Source organism: Ostrinia nubilalis, chromosome 19 (assembly GCF_963855985.1).
Source record: "Ostrinia nubilalis chromosome 19, ilOstNubi1.1, whole genome shotgun sequence".
Taxonomy (NCBI): domain Eukaryota; kingdom Metazoa; phylum Arthropoda; class Insecta; order Lepidoptera; family Crambidae; genus Ostrinia; species Ostrinia nubilalis.
The window spans coordinates 13,341,627-13,354,699 of NC_087106.1; positions in this window are offsets into that span (position 1 = coordinate 13,341,627).

Here is a 13,073-nt window from a genome sequence, read left to right on the forward strand (position 1 = left end):
ATGGATCGTCATCGTGTGATCTGATGTTAAAGGCGCATTCCCGAGTCAAAGAGGCGAGGATTCTAGCTGCGTTTTCTCACAAGATAGCTGTCATAGCTAAACAACTCACAAAGATGAGTCAAAGTACTCTCCAGCAAACTTTTTTAAGTTTCCACAGAAGCCATTCCTCGGCGTCTGTCGTCGTCACCTTCTAGTCAGGAATTTGTCAAAACATGTGATGCAATAACGAAATGCAACTGTTGGCACGAGGGTGACTCCCGCGGCGAACCCGCGGCTACGTCATACATATCTTTGGCTCTTGCTAATATTGTAATTAGCCGAAATATTTGGAACCAGACCACAACGAGAAAGCTTTTAGCCTGCATCATCTGATGGAGTGATAATCAGGCTGAAGGTAGAACCGAGCTTTTTTTATGCATAACAAGGCAGGTATTTGACCACAATCGCACCTGATGTTAGGTGGGATGCAGTCTAGGATGGTACATATCTGCCCTGCTTTGCCTCTTTCCTTCACCACAGAGGAAAAAAGTTATTATTTCCAACTACCGAAACACAAAAATGCTGTTAACATAGTTCCACTATTTTAATGGCGGTAGTAAAGCGCCCTAAGTATGATCGTTTCGTACCCATAAAATAATCCTTGTGATGTTGTTATTATCATTAGGGGATCAATTTCTAAATCATGAAAATACCTAATTAATCTGCAGTCTATTGGACTGTGAACTCGGTAGGGTAGGTAAGCATTGATTTGAATGGAAACTTTTTGCGGTTTCAATGCTGCCTATTTTTAATCGCAAGTTTCGATGAATCTAGTCGCCTTTAGGGACTGTTTTGAAAGAGCCACTAATAGAAGCCCGTGGGAATGTCGCCTTGACTTCAAAATATTTCTTTTGTTATGTCTTGCCAAACAAACTAATAACCTTCCTCGGAGGATGGATTGAAGCGATTGAAGCGTCACGGAATTAATTGACGATTCTATTTGATGCTAATTATTTAGTTGTAGATCATTGGTCGTATCGAACAGTCTGGAATGAATTCTCTCAGCGGTCGCAGGTTTTTTAATACTTAAGTACACCCGCGCTCCCCTTTAAAGGTCTTTGCGCCCCCCACTTTGGGAACCAATGTTATAGATAGACTTTTTTAAATGTATCTGTTTTATGCAAATAAATGATGGTTGTGTAATTTAAGAACCTTACTATACTGCGTTAGAGAAATGTATGATTCGTAATAAAACTTTTCGTCCTAAGAACTTAAAAGTAGACTAGGTTAAACACTTTATAAATAGCCAAACAATTTGAAATGTGTCATCTCATAGGACGATAAAAATAAAGTTGCTCTTACTGGGTACATTTCAAAACTAGGCAACTGATATTGGGTTGTTGGACACTTTGTGTTAAGGTTTTTATATCGACTTTAAATTAAAGTTAAAGAAAGTTAATAACTTAATCCTGTCCCTAATCCCGAAAAGATTATTTTATGTAAGTATTGTCTATTGCCGAAACTTTTCGGCCTGATAAAAATTGATAGGTATCTGGTCTAGAGGTGGGCGCCACGCCGGCGCGCCGCCGCCGCCGCGAATTTTTTCACGCCGCCGCCGCCGACGACCAGCTGTCGGCGCGCCGATACTAATATTGTACCTACTATTTGCAATTAATTCCTCTCCTATACTGTACTTTCTGGATTTGTGTTTCGAACGCAGAAGAACTAACGTAAGTGCGCCTATTAACGACCCCCCAAAATTTGTAGTCTATTACCGCCCTATTTTTCTTTCTTTCATGAAAGACATAATAACAGGTTCCAGAAAACACTTTACCTAAAACATATCTAGATATGTTTATTGACTATCACAACGATTAAAGTTTGTGTTCGTAAATAACCAGTAAACGGAGTTATTTGACATTAAATGGGACGCGCCCGCAACGGACGCACTTTTCATACTGACGCGCTCCCAGCTACTTAAGGTGCACCTTGTTATTAATTAGCGATTTTAACACATTTAAAATGAGTATACCAACACGTTTTTGCATAACAATATTAATTCGTACTTTAGTTTCCTTAATAAAACTTCAATATAGCCCTCTCGCTGTATTTTTGTCGCTTAAATACAATTTTAATTAAGGGCGGTAATAGAAACACTTTTAATAATTTGGTTCCTAATAACGACCCATGGCGTTGTTAGAATTTTGATAACGTTTTTTATTTTAGTATTTATATCTTTAATTACGCATTTAACCTCCATTTTGTTATCTTTATCGATTCATAAGAATATATCACATAATTAAATCAATTAACGCCATATGTTAACTGTCATAGGTTTGGCATAAAACTGCAATGAACATTAAAGAATATCTCTAATAATGTATGACAATAGATTTTATAAAAACCTGTTAAATTCTAATTAGTACCTATTTGATATAAAATAAAACCTAATAAAAATGGCACTTCACTGATCACGTCTTCATTACAGTAGATATTTTAGCTGGTTACTGTTTTTTTTACGGTCGCTAATAGAATAAAGTAATATTCATACTTAATTCTATTACCGCCTCATAACTATAACGCCACCTGCGAAGACTTATAAGCCTTTATTTTGTATATAACTAACATTTATGACATGACACCAAACCAATCATGCGTTATCACAACTACTATGTAACTTTTTAAGATCTTTTGAATAATAAAAAAATATTTTAAAATAATTATACAGACAGTGTCCAATTGTCCATAGTTTAAATTAAAATACCTACACAATTACATACAATTAAAATCAATCAAAAAGTAATTAAAAGTTATAGTCAAATTAAAAATAGAAATAAAATATTAAATGAAAATTAAATTTTATTAAAACTCAAATACAGTTTAAATAATGACCGCCACTACTCACTAGAACACCGGGTACCGCGTAATCAAGTATAATAGAGGAATTTATTATTTTACTATTTCTGCTTGATTATTTATTTGTTTTCGAGAAGCATGCCTTTTCTCTTTTAATAATAAAAAAAAATAACAAATTTAACTAAAACTAAAAGCAAAACAAATTTAACTTGAAAAAATCAAGTGTTTCCCGAACCTCTGAGTGGGAATCGAACCCGTGCCTCTTGGAATATACCCAATTGAAGAGCAATATTCTTAGCGGTCGGTAATAGAAACAGAAAAAACGTTAATAGAAACACACCTCGTCTATAGGTCGGTAATAGAAACAACTGCTTTTTCAGATTAAATTGCTATTTATTAATTATTGTGTGATTGTATACTCATTGTTACTACTTGAATTCAAAGATTACTTCATCATTGTTATAAATAAATTAAAGTGTCTTTTCTATCACCACGTCTTATATCTAATTTTCTAACGTTTATCCGAAGACAGCTTAAACTGGCGGTAATAGGCGCATTTACGTTAACTACCTATAATCTTTATTCTTAATGCCATGTAAATTGGTACACAAGGCGAATTTAATGCCGTTGATGTACTAATAAATTGATTGAATAACTTAATACTAACTATATTAACAGTTAATCCAGTACATCATTCAAGTTGCTGCTTGGTCTAGTAAATAATTGATCGCGAGAGGCGCCTCTCCCTCTTGCTATCAAGAAAAATATCGCCGCCTTCGTCTGGCATGACTATACTTTAGGAGAATCACTCACACAGAGAATGCAAATGGGAACCACAAACTCTGGAAGGCAACAAAGTACATCCCTCAAACTGTTCTCCGCCTATTAGGTTCGGTAATAAATGAGTGCGAACTGACAAGAAAAATCTCAGACCTATGCTACATGACAAGCCGGTTTATTAAACCAAACGACACTTCAAGAAATAAGATCAAGTATTGAACTTGATCCGAGACTTGCAGCTATGCCTGCCTTAAGGGCAGAGATCCTACTCATAATGATGATTCTTTCGACCGATTTTGGTCATAGTGACCACTGCGTTCGACTTAGCTGTCTTGGCGGCGCTGGTGCGCCCGAAGATAGCTTACATAGCCGATCTTCGCGGCAACCTCCTCGCACATTGAGAGTATCTGAGCACGCCGCCAACATAATTATAGTGAATGGCGGCAGATGGACGAGATTTGCATCATCGCGTTTCGCGTCGAGTTCAGGTGTGCGCTGCACTTTGAACTCGCGGACTCGCCTCTTCACAATGTCCCGTCATTCTAGGCGCTATGCTCCCAAACCTTCCCATTGTGATTTAAGAGGGCCCATTTTGCATCTTTTCATATGCTACTTCTGGACATCTTTGTACCTCTCTGAGGAGTTGACCGCCGATGTTTCCGCTTACCCTCCTCAAATTAAAAGTAGAAGATTGATTCCTACTACGCTAAGAGAGGACGAAAGACGCAGGAGGACCAAAGTGACTGACATAGCCCGCAGAATCGCTAAAATCGCTAAAAGTGGGCGGGGCACATAGCTCGTAGAGCTGATGGCCACTGGGGCAGGAAAGTTCTTGAGTGGCAACCACGAGCCGGAAGACGTAGCGTAGGCAGGCCTCCCACTAGCTGGACCGACGATTTGGTGAAGGTCACGGGAGGTACCTGGATGCGAGCGGCGCAGGACCAGTCTTTGGGGAAGGCCTTTGTCCAGCAGTGGACGTCTTTCGGCTGAAACGAATGAACGAACGCTAAAAGAGTTGGCCAAGCTAAAGAAATAGCCAAAATGGACCCTCGTAAAGCACCTTCATTTGATCTGATCACCATGCAGTCCATGTTCTTGACAATGACACACTGAGTGAGATCCTCGCAAGTCTCTTAACTTTTTAAATGATCCATAAACCTGGCAAGTCGCCTTACGAAATCTCCTCCTATCGCTCAATTAATCTAACATTTGTATTGTTAAAATTATGGGAAAGGATCATTCTTGCTCGTTTATTCCCTGGCCTAAGTATGACCCATGTAATATAGTATACCCGACGATACATTTTGGCAGAAACTATACCAACCATAATCAGTACAATGTTTGAAAAAGAAAGAACCCTGTACGGCTGCTTTCGCTGCGGCTTCAGCTGGGTTTAGCATAAAGGACTACTCTATGAAATTAAAAAGTACTTTCCAGCACACTTCTACTACCTACTGATGGAGTCTTATCTCAGTGACAGTTTTAAATCAAACTCCGTGACAAAATCTTCTCTTTTTAGCTGCAGAGCTGGAGTATCCCAGGTCTCTGTACTTGGTCCGGTACTCTACAACATTTACTAGTAAAGCAGCCCAGACACCAGAAAGCTGCCGCTTTCCTCAAATGTAACTGTGATCTTAAAGCGACTTTCCTGTTGCAAAGTCAGCCAAATGCCAATAATACTTGACTGACCAAGTGGCGCATGTAAGCAAGCCCCGAAGTCTCACCATATTATCATTTAAAACGTCGTCAACTTATCTTCCAGCCAATTTCAAATCAAATCTCAAATCTCTCTCGACAAATTGCTGCAATCAACCTACTTTAAAAATCTGGACCGTAGGATGACATGGAAAGACCATAAATATAAATAAAACAGATCTGAACATAATATTATGGCATCTAACTTTGGTCGACCGACAGTCAGCTAATCCATCATTAACTGTGTGCTTCCAAAGAGTTCAAAAATACATGCTAAGGGCACATTGGTACGCTCGCCTTGAGGAAATACACGAAAACCTGATCTCAGCCAAACCTACTATCAAAATATCTATGATCAAGAGAGCTGATTTACTAGGGTAAACCACTGCTCTAGTAGCTCTACCGTGTCAAACCCCAACCAACTGCAAATCACCTGATTAGTCTTGACGACACATACTAAAAAAGCAGATTTAAAAAAAATACCTAATGAATAAAGGTCAAACAAGGTCACGCCGCCGACGCCGCCGCCGCCGAAGTCAAAAAGTCGGCGCGCCGCCGCCGGCCAATTATATATCGGCGCCCACCTCTAATCTGGTCACTATGAACGGAATCTGGATATTCTGAATTCGGAAAATTAGACAAGAAATGGCGTAATAAAGAAAGACCAGTGGTTTGTTTAGAAGTATCTACTGCATGCGCTTTGTACAAGGATGCAGCAGGTTACTAAAAATAGACGAATGATTAAAGCAACTGACGTGCAGATTATTTGTGACAATCTACTTGAAGATTCACAACATCGTTGTACTACAATGACTCAATGGTTTGATTGCCAGGACAGATGCAATGACGAATTCATCATTACGAAACACTCGTCATATATCACGTCGAAGCACAGGGACGCTACTCAGTAGCGGCTACTGCAATGACACATTTAAAGAACTTTTGACAACTCTTAGATTCCTTTTGTAAGACCATCATCATCACTACGACTTACACAGTTGAACATAGGTCTCCTCTGAGACTTTGGTTAGAGTGTCCGATTACTAGCGACCTAGAAAACCTGGTCTGTCATGTAAACCTTTACCAGGTCGTCAGTCCACCGAACGATTGAGCTTTTTGTTCACCCGCTCTTTGCTAAATTATACCTATTCAAGACCTTTCTCCTACACACCCCTGACATTTGAAAAATCGTTACGTCAGCATTGCGTCACGCGGTGACACGGCGCGAGCGCACCGATGCGAGGCTATTTCCGTCCCGCTCGCACGCCACTTCGTAGAACGGCTATTTTCGCAGCCCTTTCCTTGACGGAAATATTGTCAAGTTCAATCCCTTTCGAGGAACCGTTGCAGCAGTTGACAATGCCTGTTGTTTGGTCGGGTCAACAGCCCCGCGGGATGACACACCTAACTTCGGACTACATGCTCTACATTGCCTAAAGTCATGTTTTTCAACGAACTGCTCCAAGTGACTCTACATTTTGACAAGTGCTTGTCGCTTCTCTCGGTATTGGATTCATCCATTTCTCAGGGAATGTATTCCACTATTTTTACATGTCATGCTCGAAAGCTTTTCGTATCTATAGCGCAAGAAAAGTCTAACATACTTTCGAAAATGAAAATGTGGTGGAATTGGAACTCCAATGTGATTACACATTCAAAGTATTTCAAAGCGCTGGGTATCTTCATTGCGCTGTTAATTCTCAGGTAACAACATATCATTTAGCTTCACCAACTAAGATATAAACCTCATTTGAACTCGCATGGCTAACTAAATACAGCTGGAGTTAATATGCAGGAACATTACATTCACGGGCTGCCAAGCGGGTTACCGATTGTTTGGCGCGTATGGACTCGCAACAATAAATTGTATAATTAAACAACTAGCGATGACTTCATGTTATTACACCGCATAATCTGTCCGGGTGGTTCATATTAAAGAGATTAAAATCGTGTGCAACTAATTCAATATACCTACGTATCAACAAATACACAGTTGACGCTAAATTGTTATTCAGCGGTATGTACAAAACAGCCTCGTTAAAATGAGTTCCATTAAACTCATAAAAATGCATTTAATGCAAGCATTTAAAGCTTTTAAAAAGCACTTTTACAAGTCCCAGTAATAACCCTACCACTGCTTCAGGACAATAAATGGGCCAGTGCTGAGAAGAAGCAGCGCAAGAAACAGTGTCAGCCTCTTTTTCAAGGGTTTACAGACTTTAGACATATGTACTTATTTAGATACAACCCAATTCTATACATAGCGCTCAAGACACTCCTTAACTAGGATTCGAACTCCCCCGAATTTAGTTAGTTACCCCTTGGGCAGACCTCAAATAACTATTTTTTTCCTTGTACTAATCGGCAACAGTGTTCTATTGCAAAGAATCACCATTTGATGACAACGAGAGCAAAAACGGAAATGGATAGTTAACACTGTGGCCGTGTACCTACCTAAATACAACGAGGGCTCCACAATCATGAAAATTCTCATTTTCTGCCAATATTTACGGTATACCGGGGAAACTCGCCATTGACTTACGCAAGACAAGACACCCAACTACAATCCGGTAGCAACAGCGGCGGTCGCTCGCGGCCCGACCGCAGCGATGTAAACTGTGCACCAGCCGCGTGCCAACATAGACAATGGGATCGTTAAATGGACCAACTGACGCACAACACTTTTCCTGTCCTAAATTAAAACTACGATTAAGAAAGCATTGCATGCGATGGGAAAGAGGATATCGGTTTCCAAGGTGAATAGCCTACTCATTAGGATCCTATAACTAAACGGTATCTTTCCGATTATCCCAATAATATTCATCGAAGAACCTCTATTATTATTCTCGTACTTAAGATATGCACAAAAAGACCCATTTTGTAATAGATGAAATGTATGGAGTGTTTTATTGACATAGAGGTTGTCCCTTGAGCCCTTCTAATAGAAGAAGCGTCTTGACCAACCGTGTGCTTGGCCATGGTACATGAAAGAAAGATTGAGAATTCAAATATCAAATATCCCCATTTCCCGAACCATTATGATCGCCCTGGATGTCTAAGGGGAATTTCAGTGCTTCTGAACGGCTATCAGCCGTGCTGACGATGATGAGGCACTGATTGGGTCTAAACTTCGTCTACGAAGTACCGTGCCGTTTTTGTGGAAAAATAAAATAAAATAAAACATCATTACTGATAACGAATATAGTTGACCGTGTACCTACAACACCTGGTTAAAAATAAATTGCAGCTAAAATTAAAAGCAGCAGTCCGTAGCGGCTCGGATTCGGCTGTTGACAGTGGCACGTCGCGTTCGACACCGTGTTATGTAAACACTCGGTGTTTACACCCGGTGTCGGGGCACAACTAGGTGCAATGTTGGCCATTCAAGCTCACGTTTGTGTTAAGCTTGTTTTGGTAGGAATGATCGAGTGGTGCATATTTTCAATTGGCTAATCATAGTAGCCGTCAATCGCAGCATTATTTCATTGCATATTTATCATGAATTATAACCGTGACATCCGTGAGAACTAACACGATTGGGATCTTTATACGTAATTATAGATGGGTACAACAAGAAAATATTCTACGTGCCTAATTATTACATGTCGCAGGCAAATAATTAAAAGTATAGATCAACAGAAAAGAACAAAAATAACAACAGACAGTTTTGTCCTATCCTTGGATAAACTGAAGAACTACTGATTGTCGATGTTGTTTTGATCTTGTTTGAGATGAACATTTCAGCAAGTCCTAGGTAAAGTTATGAAACTTAAATTCTGTATCTGATTATGGAATACAGCGCTAATTTACTTTGTTGCCCAAACCAATATAGAGAGCCCTAGACTAGAAGTTTCAAATAACGCCAGCCTCTCACTCGGCCTAGCTGCGACACGAACAAAGGCAAACTGCAGATGTTTGGGCTGTAAATCTGCCGGAGATCAAAGCGGGCTTGAAGCGAGATCGCGGCCGCGATGCCGCAGCGATGTTGCCCAATTATATTGTCCATCATTTCGTTTTCCGCGGATTTAGATGTAGTGCAGATTGGCTTTGATAAGACACTTGATGGCTTCATAGAAGTGGCGTCGCCTATGTATAGAAAACTGACAAATCATCATCATCATAGTATGTAGGTATAACGACTCATTTTACCTTTGGTAAGGAAGATACACACTACTATCAACCTAACCACTTGCTACGAACAAGGAATAAGATCTAAACACCTCCTGCGACCTTCACCAGATCGTCGGTCCACCTAGTCCCTCACTAGTCTAGTCTACCCACACTACATCTTAAGGCCCATGGTCGCCACTCGAGCAGAGAACGTTTCTACCCCATCATCATTATCTTCAAAAGGTTATTTTTATTAAACGTTACCATTGATCTCTTAAAACGCAGTGCAGTTAATTTTTTATCTCAGACAGAATAGGCAAGTTAGATAAATCGATATTTTGGGGTATTTGAGTCTAAGAATTACCAGTACGTTGCAAATTGCAGATTAGTGCAAATACATATTAAATACAATCGGTCTGAGTGCCTATTACAGCCAACGCAATGACTTCGGCGCACGTCGCGCTTGATCAATGGCAGACACCACTAAACCAAACAACAATAAACGTGGGCTATTCCTAGACCCAACATTAACCAAGAACTGGATATCGACGACTGATATCTTTGTAATGAAAGATAATTACCTACAATAGATCTTCAGGTAAAATGAGGAAAATTTTACTGAAGTATTCACCTCATCCGCTTATTATGTCTTTAATTTTCCATTGCCGCTTACTAATTTTAACTGGCGAGAGACCCAAGGGAGTCTAGCCTATGAAAATACCAGTTTAAAATAGCTACCGCAGTTTCTGTGGATTTGGTCTGTCACAGAAAACATAAGATTTTAAAAAGTATAAGACACCAAACTTTCATGTTTTGCAAATAGCCTTTCCCTCTAGCTCAACATTGAACCTACCTACAATAGTCAAAATAACACAACTAAACATTAAAACTACATTTGCTAAGCATGTGCATGCGGTATATATTTTTTTTCATTTAACTCTACATTTTGTATTTTTAAATTTTTACTGCAAATAGGTGACTTCCCTAATTAATTTAAAGTTTGCAGAGCAATATTCTCATAAAAGGGATTAGGACGGCAATTAAAAATACGTCGGCTGTACGCAGAATATAAATCTCTCCGCACTCCTTTATAGTTCGCCGGATAAATGGCTTGACTGCCAATGATTTTATAACGCCTTTGATGCTGGATTATGTTTACTTGATAAAAATTGTAACACTCATTCAAACGATTCCAACAACATCTCTGAACCCCAAAAAATAACCTCCGATTCACACGAGCGCGGAAAGAATTCATTCGGTTATTTTTATAAATGTCATTTCCCCGTAGTATTCTTGCCCTTGAAATCTCGCCAAATAATAATAATAAATATGTAAATTAACTGCTGTAAAAATAAACGTTTTTCGAAATTTTATCATAGACACAGATATTACCTTCACTTCCATGCAAAATCTTCAGCGGATGTGGAACCAGACTGAACCAGACACTTGTGAAAACAAACTAATCGCTTTGGAGACACACGTCCGAACCGATTTAATCGATCCGGTCAAACAATATCACTAAACACCACTGGCAGTTTACAAAAAACACAAACAGTTGCATAAAAAGAATGCAATTCGAACGCGGCGATTCGAAATTCAAAGCGGTGTCACTCGCGGTCGCTTGGGCGGGAAATTCAGAGGGCGGACCGCCCGGCGCACGCGCGTTTGCCACTGAAACTGGCGGTTACGTGCCAAGCGTCGCCTGCGCTACGTCACCGTGGCCAACACGTTGGCCCAACACGCCAATACGCCAACGTCCGCGTCGAACGATTTCAGTACGTACTCGCATGTTTACATTTCAGTAAATGGTCAGTGTCTTTTAAATTGGCCGTCTTCTTCGAATTCGCAGCCTATGTGCGGCCGAACGTTTACCGGAACATAAAATAGTGTTATTTTCATGTTACGGTCGTCTTATAATACTGCGATATCGATGCTAAACAAAGTTTAAGTGCTCCACCGAAGGCTCGAAACGAATCTGGAGTGAGGACATTACGGCACTTCATAGATTGAGATGTGCACTATATTTTTGTCGACACGTCATCAACTTTTCACATCTTCCTGTTTCGTAATAAATAATGGCTCTCATGATAGTGTTTGTTAGAAATCTCCACGTAATTTTAATGAAATTTAAAAATCTGATGGACGTAAGGGACGTCTAGTGGAAAATTTTCCTAGATGTAACGATGTTATATTTTTTATTTGGTTACATCGTGTTTTTTTTTTACCTTTTTTAAATCTTCACCAATACCTAATGGCAAAAAACTAAAATTACATTTAAATCAAGAACAGTTCTGTACTGAGTACTGATATTCTAAGCTGTATGCGTACGAACATAAATTTTCGGAAAATCATCATAATAAAAGTAATTAGACAAGTTTCTTCCTTGAAGAGGGCACGCAGGAAGATTCCTTGAAACCCAATGAACTTGAAACTGTCCCGAAGCTTTGTCCCACGAGCGCGTGCGCACATTTATCACACCACCTCATTTAGAATGATTTAGAATCGTTCTTCAGAAACGAATTGTTAATTTGCGCTTCACCGCAACATCTTACAAACTACACTAAATATACAATTCTAGGAATTGCAAAAATATATAAAGACGAAGAAAGAAGGAAGATCAGTTGCCTTTCACCTTTTGCGGGGTTTGAAGCCAACAATCTTCCTTTGACTTAGAACTAGACTCTAGCTGTGCTACTCTAGTGTAACGACTCCTAGGTTTGGCTCATAATTTACAATATACAAATTAGTTACTTCACCCTCAATCTAAACAAGGCTTTATTACGAAACTTTTACCCTTTCAGAATACAACTAGAGGGCGAACCCACCATCGTTTGGTTACAACAAAAAAAGTTCAAATCCGTGATGGATTGGATGAACTGTTAATGCTAAAAGGCAGTTATTCACCGTAGATAATTGCTTCTAAATGAATGAATGGTGATACTTAGATGATATCAATTGACTTGTCCATGTTAATATAATACAGCCAATAACTGTTCTCTAATTAGTAACCGTGTACGATTACGTGTTAGCGTTGTAAGTGATCGTGTGTTCCTCTGACAGGGCGGCTGAAAACCCGCTGGACAACTGTCGCGCTCAGATAATTAATTCATAATTCACTCACGAAAACGTAGGTAAGCGTGGCTCCATTATATCGCGGTAAGTTTTTGACTCGTAGAAAAAGTTTCTGTCAGATAGATTTTATAAGAGAGCCAATCCCTACCACATTGCTGATTGCCTGCATAGGTAAGTACCTACTACTTAACCAAAAAGCATCCAAGCCCGGCCAGAAAGTCCTCATAGCACCAGCACAAGTTTTCATAGCACAAGACCTGGTGACATGTTATGCATAGCATAGCTTTACGGTGCCTCTTTGCTGAACATGGGCCTCTTCCAATGATTTCCATAATGACTGCTAATCATGTAGAAGCCAAACCAAACAAATTAGAAAGCTCTCCTAAGCACTCTTTGTTGGATATCACAACATCTTCGGCGTGTCTTCGGAGATCGCTATACGATCCCAAATTAGCCAGTGACAAGTGCGAGGCCGTCACGTGCAGCCTGACGAATCCCCAAAACAAACAGTTAATGGACGCTACATAACAATGTGCATAAATAAACAAAAAAGTCGGCAGACAATGGAAATGCGCTTGGCA